The following is a 13,551-nucleotide window of genomic DNA, read 5'->3' on the forward strand; positions in this document are numbered from 1 at the left end:
CAGCTATAGGCAGCCTCTAGCTAATTATAGCCTAGAATTCAAATTCAGAGTCCAGTTGTTTTAAAAGGTAGAGACACAAACTTACATGAATAGATGGAGCATTATATAGGTGTAACCATAGACCTTAATTTTCAGGACAATTCCAACTACATGTTATGAAGCCTTTTTCAATAAGGTGAAATATTAAATGCATGCAGCACTTTGGGTCGGGGGGGATGGGGAAAAGAGGTCTTTGCAAGAAAACTTAAAGGAAAAAATACAGTCAGCAAATTTCCAGAATTTGGGTTTAAAAATTACTTGCTATGGATACTCTTCCCTTGGTGTTTGTGGGGTATGCCAGGGGTGCTTAAGTCCCTCCTAGGTATTTCATGTAATCTACACGCGTTCTCTCATCCACTTTAAATTATCTCTACATTACTCATAATGCTAATGCAATGAAAATGCTGTGCAAACAGCTGTTACACTGTCTGGTTTAAGGAATAATAACAAAAAAGTCTGCACAAGTTCAGTACAGATGCAGTTTTTGCTTTCAAATAGTTTCCCCCATGGTGGTTGAATCCATGGAGGCCAAACTCACAGATACCCTCATAGTTCGAGGGCCAACTATGTCGGTTCCAGCTGACAGAACTGCTTTAACTGTCCTGCCACTGGGAACAAGCAGAAAGCTGGACAGACTGCAGGCAACATCTATTTGAAGTCACTGGAAAACTTTTAAGGCAGCCAAGATCTGCTGGACGAAAATCCTTGGAGAAGAGGTGAGGAGAGAAGGACCCTTCACACTAAGCTGGTTTTCTTCTCAGGCATTTACCCATTTTTATGTTCTGCAGTGATAAACTTTGGGGCGGGGGGGATAGAAAATGCATCAGAGCCTTCAGCAGTCTCAATACTGGGGGGAAAGAAAAAGTTGAAGTACCCGAGGTAGCACTTGAGGAAGGGCTGGAGGAAGGGTCTAAAACACTGCAGGCTCTCCTGGCCGCCCTGAGGCTGCACCTGGAAGGTGAAGGAAGCCAGGGGTACAAGAGCCAGCCCTGTAAAACCTGAAGCCCATCCTTGAGAAGTTTGATTTTGGGTAGAAGATGGTGGCCCTGCCCTATTTGTGAAGAGATGAGGGCGAATCCTCTTTGGAAGAGGGCAGTTTCATCCACTCCTTCCACAGTTTTTCACATTCAATCTCCACCATGCCATCAAAAATTATCCGGAGGGCTGGGGATGTGGCTCAAGCGGTAGCGAGCTCGCCTGGGTTCGATCCTCAGCACTGCATACAAAGATGTTGTGTCCGCCAAAAACTAAAAACTAAATATTAAAATTCTCTAAAAAAAAAATACCAGGAATACGAAAAAAAATAGGACCAAGAAAGAAACAGACCTACAAGAAATACACACATTGGATTTACACTGGACATTAACTTTGAAATAGCCAGTATTCATCCATCCAAGAAAAAAGAAAGCAAGATTGACTATGTCATCAAAGTACTTTAATGAATCAAATGGGAATTCTACAACTGAAAAACAGCATATTTTATACTTGGGATTGATGACATATTGGCTGAAGAAGTATTCTTTGTTCACACACAGAGGAAAAAGTACATAAAAAAGCATAAGACACCTGGGCATAGTGGTGCACACCTGTAATCCCAGTGGCTCAGAAGGCCGAGATAGGAGGATCATGAGTTCAAAGCCAGCCTCAGCAAAAGGGAGGCACTAAGCAACTCAGTGAGACCTGTCTCTAAATAAAATCCAAAATAGGGCTGGGGATGTGGCTCAGGGGTCATGTGCCCCTGAGTTCAGTGCCTGGTACCAAAAAAAAAAAAAGCATATAGCAGACAGTATGAAAGTCTAACATGTAATTGCAATCTGAGAGTGGGATGAGGAAGAGCTACATTCAGAGAGCTTATGACTAAGAATTTTTCCAAAATGACAAAAAAAATTTGAAACAATAGGTGTGAAGAAAGATGAAAACATCATTGGTCATGAGGAAAATGCTCATCAAAACCAAAATGAGATGCCTTGTCTCACCAGCCAGAAAGGCTACACTTAAAAAATCATGGAGCAGGTGTTGGTGAGGATGTGGGAAAACTGGAATCTTTAGCTGTTACTAGTAGAAATGTAAAGTGAGCTGCCACTTTGGAGAAGTTTGGCACTTTCTTAAAAAGTTGAGCATAAATTTACCGTATGAACCTGCAATTCCACTCCTAGGTGCACACTCCAGAAAAAAACATGTCCATACAAACATGTATACAAATGTTAAAAGCTAAAAAGTGGAAACAATCCCAACATCCATCAATGGATTTCTGTTCTGATAAAAAGGAATGAAGTCGTCTACTGCAGCACTGATGAAAACTTCAAAAATGCTCAAGTAACTGGCCACAAGAGGCCACATGTTCTATGATTCCACTTAGAGGACATTTTCACAGAAGACAAATCTATAGACCTGGAGTAGCGATTTCCTGGAACTGGGGTAAGATGAAGGAATGACTGCAAATGGGCACAAGGGATCAGGGATGGCAGGAGTAAATAAGACAGTGGTGATCGTTTCGTGACTCAGTATACTAGAGACCACTGAATTTTGCACTTAAAGTGGGTGAATCCCAATAAATCTGATTTTTAAAAGATTAAGACATTTTTAAAACACAAAACCTACACTAAACTTAGAATGAAAATGATTCCAGATAACAACATGGAAATATAAGAAGGAAAAATTATCAATATGGTTAATTTAAATGAACATCACTATATAAAATCAATGTGTAGAGCTTAAAATGTTTGTAAAACTAAAATGCCTAACAACATAAAAAGGTGAAAGGAGATGAAATTAAGGTATTTTAAGATGGGCTAGAGTCTTATCACCACATATAAATAAATAAACGTCCGTTGACAATTTAAAAAATATTTTTAAAAATGTGTGATAATACACTTGATAAGTAAAGATGTTGTGATCTCTAAGCTAACCACTCAAAGGTTACTGAACAAACATAATAAGCCATAGGCAAGGAAAGTGAGTAAGAAATGCTTGACTAATCCAAAGCAGACAAGTAGAGGGAAATACATACAAAATGGGTAGAATGAGTGGATGGAAGATTTAAGCCCAATTCATAATTATATGTAAATTAAGTAAAGTGAAAGGCAGATTATTCAAATATATAAAAACAAATATAACTACATGGTGCTCACAAAAGCCATAACTTAAGTATCAGGACACCAAGTTTGAATGTAAGAAAGTAGAAAAATTCATACTATTCAAATCACAAAATTCAGGCGGTATTCTAATATCAAAATAAACTTTAAGGAGAGACATAAAGGTAGTTTCCTTTGTATAACGATAGTAGCTATCATCCAACATGAAAGATAACATTTTTAAATTTTCAATATCCAGTAACATTTTCCAAAATAGGGGAAGCAAAACTGGCAGAACTGAAGCAAATCTACAATCAGAATGGAAGAGTTAAACATGACTTCCCAGTAACTGATGAAATAAGCAGACAAAACTTCAGCAGAGAAGCCTAAACAACATGATTTACAAGTTGATCTGTGATTCATAGAAGACTACCCCAAAATAGCAATATACATTCTTTCCAAGGAAACACAGAACATCTTCTAAAATTGACCACATGCAGGACCATAAACCAAGTATCAACAAACTTTTAAGAATAAAAATTATTCAAACTGTGTTCTCTGTCCTGACATTAAGCTAGAAATCAGTTTGAAAATAACTAGAAAATTCCTAAGTATTTGGAAATATGTGATTCATTTCTTAATAATCCATGGGTCAAGGGAGAGGCACAAAAGAAATTAGAAAATATTTTAATTGAATGACAATGAAAGTATGGCATATTAAATCTTGTAGGATGTAACTAAAACTGTATTCAGATTTTTTATAGCTTTAAATGCATTTTAGAAAAGAAAAACTGAAAATCACTATCCAAGTGACCATCTTACAAACTTACAAAAAGAACAAAAATTAAATCCCAAAAACGTGAACAGAAGGAAATAAGGAGAAATTAATGTCAGAAAACACACATACAGTATAGGAAGTCAAGGAAAAAAGCCTGATTGTTTAGAATGAATGATCACAAGCGGGTAGGAAAGAGGGTGGAATGAGATGGACATCGTTAGCCTAGGTACATGTGTGACTGCACATATGGTGTGATGCTACATCATGTACCACCAGAGAAATGAAAAGTTGTGCTGCAACCAAAATGCATTCTGCTTTCATATATGTCTAAATTAAAATAAAAAATAAATAATTTTAAAAAGAATGATCACAACAAAAAAGTAACATTAGAAGTAAAATGGGGTCATCACTATGGACCCTAAGGACAGAACATACTGTGAACAACTTAAGTGACTAAATATGAATATGTATATAAAATGGACAAATTCCTAGAAAAACATCTTACCAAAACTGATACAAGAAATAGACAATTTGAACACTGCATGCTTCCTATTCATATCCAACTGCCTATAGACAAGCTAAGTCAGGGATCAGGGAGTTAGTTATCACATTATTGCCTTGGAGTTTCTTACTCCTGGAGCCATAAGACTGACACAATGATGAACCAGAAAACAGTCTGATCCTCAGATTAAAGATGCACAGGTTGAATTCGCACCTTCAGCAGTTTCTTGAATGAAAATTAAACAATTTTGAAGGAAAGATAGCAAACCTAAAAAGTGAAATGGTAACCTCTGAGAGGATTCCATGGTTCCAAGTACTCAAAACCCCAAAGATTTCCTTTGCCAACAAAAGAAACCCCTCTTCTCCCAGTTAATCGAGACGTGCTCTTTCTTGAAAAGCCTTGTCACGACCTCACCTCGAGGGGTCATCTCCCCAAAGACCTTCCACTCTCACCCACCACTCCTACCACCTCTGACTGCCTCTGACCTGTGACTTGAGACTCAAATTCCCTGTAACTCCAAAGTCAAATTTGGGGGAATCTATATATTAACAGAATTGCAACAATTTCTCAACAAGCCAGCAAAATCTTGAAGAATATTTCTCAAAACAGATCCTAAGGGTGCAAGATCAGGAAAGCAGACACAATTCAGATTAGGCTGAATTCATCAATGCAGATACTTTTCATCCTAGATGACAATCTAACACATATACCAGCCATGGGTACCAGCTACAATTCTATGTCCCCTCCTCAATTGTATCTAGACCTATGCTGCCTTAAAACCCAGTCAGACAACTAGACCAGGATGCCATTTCCTTGAGGACCTGTTTCTTACATTTCCTAAGTCTATTGTTTGTTCAAGATTCTTGTGTTTTGACAACAAAATCTCCCTAGTTAGCTGAAACAAAAGGAATGTTTAGGCAGAATGGATAGCTCACAGCATCTATCGAGGCTGAAGCAATGAATCCAAGCTGACTCCTAGGACTGACCTCCAATTCCATATCACAAAGGTGAGCATGCAAGGTGCAGCTGGGTCAGGAGGCTGCAGGCCACATGGCAAAGGCTCCATCCACCATAACCACCAGCTCTAAAAATAAAAATACACCACCCCAGTCCTGTAACAAACCGGCATAGTAGATGCCTCAAACCCTGCTTCTCTCTCCCATGTAATTTAGTTTCAAATCAGTCTTATACAAGTTCATTAGAGGTATTTTTCTTTTTTTCTTTTTTTTTTTTTTTTTTGGAACTGGGAGTCAAACCCAGGGCTTTGTGAATGAGATGCTTTGCTACTGAGCTACATCCCAGCCTTAAAGGTATTTTTAATTCTGTTTGGAATCTTATCCATAAAGGAACCTCAGAGTTTTTTAAAAAATATTTGTAGTTGTAGATGGACACAACACCTTTATTTATTTATTTATTAGGGGGTGGTGCTGGGGATTGAACTCAGGGGCACTCAACCACTGAGCCACATCCCTGGCCCTATTTTATATTTTATTTAGAGACAGGGTCTCACTGAGTTGCTTAGTGCCTCACTTTTGCTGAGGCTGGCTTGAAACTCACGATCCTCCTGTCTCAGCCTCCTGAGACGCTGGGATTACAGGCGTATGCTACCATGCCCAGCTATTTATTTACTTTTATGTGGTGCTGAGGGTAGAACCCAGTGCCTCACACATGATAGGCAAGTGCGCTACCACTGAGCCACAACCCCAGCCCATCAAGAGTTTTTAACTTTCTCATCTCTACAGTATAAAAATCAAAACGAAACAAAAGAAAAGTTACCTTAGTCCATTTCTGTTGCTATAACTGAACATCACATTCTTAGCAATTAGTAAAGAATAAGTTTGTTCAGCTCATAGTTCTGAAGACTGGGAAGTTCTGGTGGCCATATGTAGGGAAGTCCTCTGTAGTTCCAAGGCCAGGCAGGGAATCACGTGGCGTTCTAAATCAGGTGTCTCCTCTTCTTACAAAGCCATAATCCCACTGAATCAGAGCCTCACCATGAGAGCCTCCTTTAACCTTAATTACCTCCCAAAAGGCCCACCTCCAAATATCAAGACTGTTCCCCACCTTTTCACACTTCACAGTAGGGATTAAATTTCATTAATTAGTTTTGGTGGGAACATTCCACACAGCAAAACAGGACGGTTTCTACAGAGCCCTCTGTACAGTTTGTGTTAATACAGACTTAGGGATAGACGATAATCAGGCGACATGCTCCTCCACTTAATGTGTCTTGTTGCGATTTCTATATTAGCACATACAGATTTACTTCGTTCATCTGTCAGCATTATATTGCTTGATGTTGAGAGCCACAGCCGAAGGGGCTCCAGCAAACTTTCAGACTGCCAGCTGATGATTGGCTCACAGCGGCCCCAGCAACACCTAGCTGATTGGCTCCTCTGTGGAGATGCTCATTGAGCTGTTTCCCTGCCCTTTCAGACTACCAGCTGATGATTGGCTCACAGCAGCCCCAGCAACATCTAGCAACATCTAGCTGATTGGTTCCTCTGCGGTGATGCTCATTGGGCTGTTTCCCTGCCCTTTCAGACCACGGAGCTGCTCATTGGGGGACTTTTTTGGCTCCGCCCATACGACCCAGCCAATCGGCCTCAAGAGCAGGAGGACTGTGGGAGGAAGAGGCTGGGTTGGGGTGTGTGGCTTGTGGGAAGCCGGTGGTGGCAGTTGGGCTCTGAGGGTTTTTTCCTGAGGAGCTGTTTTGTTTATCTTGTGTGGTTCTAAAAATAAAGTTAGTTTCTTTTGACAAGTGGCTCCTGAATTGTGCCCAGCCAGACTGCAGCAGCTTAGTAAGAATAACTTAACATTTCCTTTAGGAGAACACTTAGGGGGTTTTGTTTTTTGTGTTTGTTGTTCTTTTTCCATTTTCACTGTTTCAAATACTGGCGTAGCCTCATCATACACCCATAAGAAAGGCTGACGATACTGTACATACCTTTTTTGCATGAGTATTTCCTCAAGATTTCTAGAAGATAATTGAATCAAAACGTATAGTTTTTTATATTTATATTGCCAAATTGCCTTCTAAAAGAGCTTTTAGCAATTAACATCCCCAAGTATTCTTTTTCTCAAATCCAGGTTAAGAATGGATGGTACTGATCATATACATCTTTACCATTTTATAGGCAAAGTCAATATAACTGCACTTTATTTTATTTATTTATATGCAGTGCTGAGAATCGAACTCAGTGCCTTACACATGCCAGGCAAGTGCACTACAGACGAGCCACAAATCTAGCCCTGTGTTTTTTTTTTATCTGTTAAATATTTTGCTAATTGTTTTGTGCTTTTAAAAATTGATTTGTGGGGCTGGGATTGTAGCTCAGTGGTACAGCACTTGCCTTGTAGGTGTGGGGCACTGGGTTTGAATCTCAGCATTGCATATAAATAAAATAAAGATCCATGGACAACCAAAAAAAATATTTAAAATAATGATTTGTAAGTGCATTTTTATCTCTTGCATGTTACTTTTCTCCACTGTGTCATTTGTCTCTTGTGATTGTAAATTCCTATTCTTTATGCCTTCATTTTCAAATAAGCTTATTAAGTTTCATACAAATACCTTTGGGGCTGGGGATATAGCTCAGTTGGTAGAGTGAGTGCTGGCCTCGCAAGCACAAGGCCCTGGATTCAACCTTCAGCACCACCACCAAAAAAGAACCACCCAAAAAACAAACAAACAAAAAACTTTGGGATATTGAATGGTGTTGGTGGATTTACTGTTATAGAGAATTTTTTAAGAATTCCATGCCATTAAATGTGTCCCATTTAGATTCATAAGACAACTTTGCATTCTATCCTTTCATATTTTTCAGTGAAGTTTATTCTCTTTTCATAAACTTCGCAGTTGTTGAATTCATTCCTGTCTTATGACTTTAATACTAATGTACATAGGACGTTCTTCATTGTTTTTTTTTTTTTTCAACCAAGAGATTTTATTGGGGGCTGCCCAAAGGGAAGAAAAGGAGAGGCAGAGAGCAGAGAGAGGAGAGGAGGAGGGCAGAGAGAAGAGAGGAAGAGGGCAGAGAGGAAGAGGAAGAGGAAGAGGGCAAAGAGGAAGAGGAAGAGGAAGAGGGCAGGCTTCCTTGTATTTTGAAGTTGGCTATTCCTAATATAGAAGAGCTATTGAAATTTTTATGCTTTCTTTGTACTGGGCACCTTACTAAACTCTCTCAGTTCTTAGTTTTCAGTTAATTTTATTGATACATAATAATTTGTCTGCAAAAGGGGCTAGTTTATATGCCTTATTTCATGGAATACGGTCTCTGGGACAATGAGGAAGAACAGCTACGAGAGGACCACAATGTCATGTCCCTTTTATGAAATGTCTAATAGTTCCCCACTTCATGCAGTTTGCTGTTTCTGATAGAACCTTAACCAATCATCCTGCTCTTCCTTCTGTATAGAAAATATTACTCATTCTTTGGCTATTTGCATTCATCCATCAAAGTTCAGCTTAAATGTCACTCCGAGAAGCTTCCCCTCATCCTTCAACCTTTGTAGATTTCCATGCTATGCATTCCACATTGATGTTTTATAACGACTTAATAGTCTCCCTCATTAGACTTAATGATTGTGATTTCTGTTTTATGTTAAATGGGATGCCTCACCACTTGGAATTTTTGCAATGTCTGTTCCCAACATTCAGTCTCCAAATTTCTCAAGTATACTTATCAATCAGAATTTGAATCATCATTATAAACTACCAAAATAAGTACAAAGTCATCCAAGTTAAGTGACTTTCCCACAGTCCCACTAATAACTGGTGTAACCTGTGGGGGAAGCAATAGGACGCAGAAGTAGGACTGACTCCACTCCTAGACCTTAATAGCTGGGTCAACTTCTGTGACTCTCTGTGGCTCTAGAAAACAAGAATATTAAAACCTACCTTATGAGGTTGTTATTTTGAAAATACTTAGACACTGTAGGATTATATACTGGAGTTATCTTCCTTTATAATGGATGCTTTGGGCTTGGTACTGAATTTTCTGGTCACCACCACTATTTCTTACATATGATCACCCATTTCAACCCCTTTAGTAAGTCTAACATATTCCTTTACTAACAAAAACAAATACTTGCTGAATGAGTGGACTACACTGCTTTTCTCTTGCCATGAAACACACTATTTGCATGATGAGAATTCCAGATGCAATGCTTTATGCAGCTGCTACCTATTTAAAAGTCTTTAAAAGTCCCTAAAACAGAATACTATGTTCTCTCTCACACTTCTGAATAATTCATATTTCATAGCGAAGTGTCAGCTGTCACTAACCAACTGGAAGCAAAGTCCCACAGAGGTGTTCTTTGCTTATGAAAAATGTATTTCACAACCCCAGTGCACATATGCGACTAGTGCAGGGAACAGTGTGATGCACCCTGGAAGACATGTCAGAACAAAAGCAGAGTCAAAACATTTTGCTGCTCCGTGTAGATTAACATGGAAGAACCCCTGAAGAATTACATATTTTTAAAAGTACTCCCGGGCTGCAGGAAACTAATTTTTCTTAATTTCATTTCCAACATCTAGAAAACTGCATAAGCTACTTTTATAATGCTCTGTGAGACTAAATGATAAGAATGGACTACATCTGCAGGCAAATGTGTCACAAATGCTAGCTAAGAGGTACCAGAATTATTAAATATTGATCAATGACAGATCATTCAAGACCTAAGTTTTCCCAACATAAATACCTTTCACCCTAAATGATTCTCTCCCCCTATTCTGGCCATAAATTTATCTTGATGTTTGTCCTATCCCAAGATTTGTTTCCAGCCTAAGCATCAGCAAGTATATAGCAGAGTACAAAAGTGAGTTTGGAAGTGGGAAGGTAGGCTGCAGAGGAGCAGAAAACACAAGAATAAAGCATGCTTCCCGTGAGCCCCCACTCATGACTATAAACAGGCTGTGTCTAAATGGCATAGTACAGATCTTGATTGAAGAATCATAGCCTAGTGTGTCAGTCAGCTTTCCTCACTAGAACCTGAGACCATCAACCTGTAAACAGGAAAAATTTATTCCGGCTCATGGTTTCAGAGATTTCAGTCCTAGGTTGTTGGCTCCATTGCTTTTGGACCTGTGGCAAAGATAGCAGGGAACACAAGGTAGAGCAAAGTTAGGAAGAGGAGGAAGAGAAGGGGCCGGGTCCCAACATTCCCTTCTAGTGCGCTCCCTGCACTGATGTAACTTCCTTTCACCAGGCTCCACATATCTCCCAATAGTGTCATCAGCCTTTAACACACGAGCCTCTGAGGGACATTTAAGATTCAAACCATAATACCTAGATATATGCTTTGGTGAGATCCCAATTCCAAACAAGCTACTACCAGACAATCAGTAACTCCGTGGGTGCAGGGGTTGTGGCTCAGTGGTACAGACACCAAGTTCAATTCTCAGCACCACATAGAAAAATGAAGTTTAAAAAAGTAGGTTCATTTGGAGTTGGGGCTGTAGCTCAGTGGTACAGCACTCACATAGCACGTGCGGTGCTGATTCAATCCTCAGCATCACATAAAAATAAATAAAATAAAGGTATTGTATACACCTACAACTAAAGAAAAAAAAAATCATGAAAAAGAGAGTATGTTCAGGCTGGGGATATAGCTCAGTTGGTAGTGTGCTGGCCTTGCATGCACAAGGTCCTGGGATAGATCTCCAGCAACACACACCCACACCCACACTCTCTCATACATGTGTTCATTTAAAAAATAAGCTCAGGGGCTGGGGTTGTGGCCCAGTGGTAGAGTGCTTGTCAGGCACGTGCAAGGCCCTGGGTTCGATCCTCAGTACCACATAAAAAAATAAAATAAAGGTATTGTGTTCAACTACTTCTAAAAAAAAAAAAAAAAAAAAAAAAGTTAAAATAAATAAATAAAATTTAAAAACAAGCTCAGTGGTTAGACACAGACTAAGTCTAGGCTATGCCTCTTACTAACTGTAACTGTGGGCCAATTTCTTAATCTCTCGTTTCAGTTGCTTCTGTAAACTAGAGATAGTCCCAGATCATCTTTGCAGAGTGTGTTATTTATAAAGCATTATAACAATGCCTACCACAAATAAACACTATAACTAATTTAAAACGATTAAAAAAAATGACTGATTTGGTAAACCCAGCATTCTGTTTAGTCCTGTACTCCCAATGTGTGGTCTGGTTTTCCAAACACTCCTCCTTCTCTCTCCAGAGCCAGCTTTCTCTTACCACACCCACGAGCAGGCTCACTTTGGCTGCCTTTCCTTGCTCACCTTCTGTTCTTGGGGTGCCTTTTTCACTCCTGCTCCCAGATCTTAAAAATACTTTGCACCTACAATAATGGGCAACACGATGACATTCCTGTCACAGAACAGGCTGGTCCTGCTACAATGGAGCTGAAAATTCCTACTCCCTGGCAACGTCATCGGTGTCATAACCTCACAGAAAGACAGGCTGCTCGTTTGTGGTGATGCTGGTAAGCACACCTACTGCACTGCCAGTTGTATTACAGCACACACACTTATGGATGATACACAGTCCGTGATGACTAATGACTGCGACTGGTTTTGTATTTACTGTGCTTTTTACTAGTTTAGGTACTCCCTTTGTTGTTGTTAAGTTATAAACCATGCTGCAACAGCCTCATACATCAAGGTTTTATTCCCCTGATCACATCAAGAGGCCACATGCAGTGACTGACCTATGCCATCTAGGTGTAAGTATACCCTAGGATGTTCACACACCATCAATCCACTGACAACGCGTTGCATGAAGGGTGCCCCCATCAACAGGTGAAATGTGACTAATAACACTGCTAGAGCCTGCCCCGCCTGAGAAATCATCTGTATCTTGCCTGACTCCACAGAAAACCCCAGTGGGCTACTTCAGAACCACCTGCAGAGCCCAGCTGGGGCCCACTGCACCCCAATATGCTTTATTTCCTTCAGTGATCCAGATGGGAACCCAGATGCTGGAGGCACTGCGAGATCTCAAGGACCACAGGGAAGGGGCAGAACGCGGTTTATTTCTCCTTTTCCCCTGAAGTGCCTTAAACAGACAGCACTTAAATGGTTTCTAAAAAGAAAGCTGTGCTTTGTCTGAGGTTTTAACAGACCTGAGGACTATGATGCCTCAAGCGTATTAGGCAAGAAAAACTAAGGAGACTGTTGAGCTAGTCCATCCCTTGGACGGCAGAGAAATCTGCTAGTGGAACGCAGACCACAACTAATTGTCACCACCTTTCACGTTGCCCTGCAGCATCTGTAGGCACTATTCTGGAAGCTCTTCTTACACAATCATTACACAGAGGGCACGTTTGTTTAGACAGGATTTGATTTGCAAGGCTGCCCCAACAAAGTACTTCAGACTGCAGGGCCGGAATGACACCCTCCCACAGGTTTGGGGGCCCTAAGCCCAAGACAAGGTGTCAGAAGGACTGTCTGTGGGCTGTGAAGAAAGGACCTGCCCAGGCCTCTGCTTGGCTTGCAGGTGTGCACCTTCTCCCTCGTCTTCACACTATCTATCCTCTGTATGAATCCACCCGCAAACCTTCCTCTCATGAGAACACCAGTCATATTGAATTTGGACCCATCTTAAGGACCTCATTTTAATTACTTCTTTAATCATATCCCAATATGGCCACCTTGTGAGATACTGGAGGTTATGACTTCAACTTATAAAAGGGGTGAGTGGATAATGATCATCTGTGTATCTGGAGCAAGGTTGTTCTTCAGTGTGTGCCCCTGGGATGCAGTTCGATTTTCAGATAATGTAATTCACCTGTGTGAGGTGAAAGCTTCGGCTTGTGTTATACTCTCAGGACAGGTAAAGGAGTGCTTACTGCAAGGTGTGTATGCATGTCAACAATGTGAAAAGGCTGACCGACTAGTCTGCAATACTGCTGCCTACTGCTGCTTCTGAGGTTGCTGAGCACCTCAGCACAAAATAGAATTATGAGCAATGGCCTTTTAAGGAAGGAAACGCCAACCACACACTGACCCTCAAGAATACTATGAGCCAGTTTCTCAGCTTTGGCCTTAAAAACCATTTATTCCAGTTTTACTGTATTTCTAAAGTTTAGAGCTTCTTGGGTCATCTACATGTCAATGTTTCTTAGGATAGAAATCTAGGCTAACATAAAAAAAAATTTGGCTAATACGCAACTGAATGGTATTA

Source organism: Callospermophilus lateralis, chromosome 4 (genome assembly GCF_048772815.1).
Source record: "Callospermophilus lateralis isolate mCalLat2 chromosome 4, mCalLat2.hap1, whole genome shotgun sequence".
Taxonomy (NCBI): Eukaryota; Metazoa; Chordata; class Mammalia; order Rodentia; family Sciuridae; genus Callospermophilus; species Callospermophilus lateralis.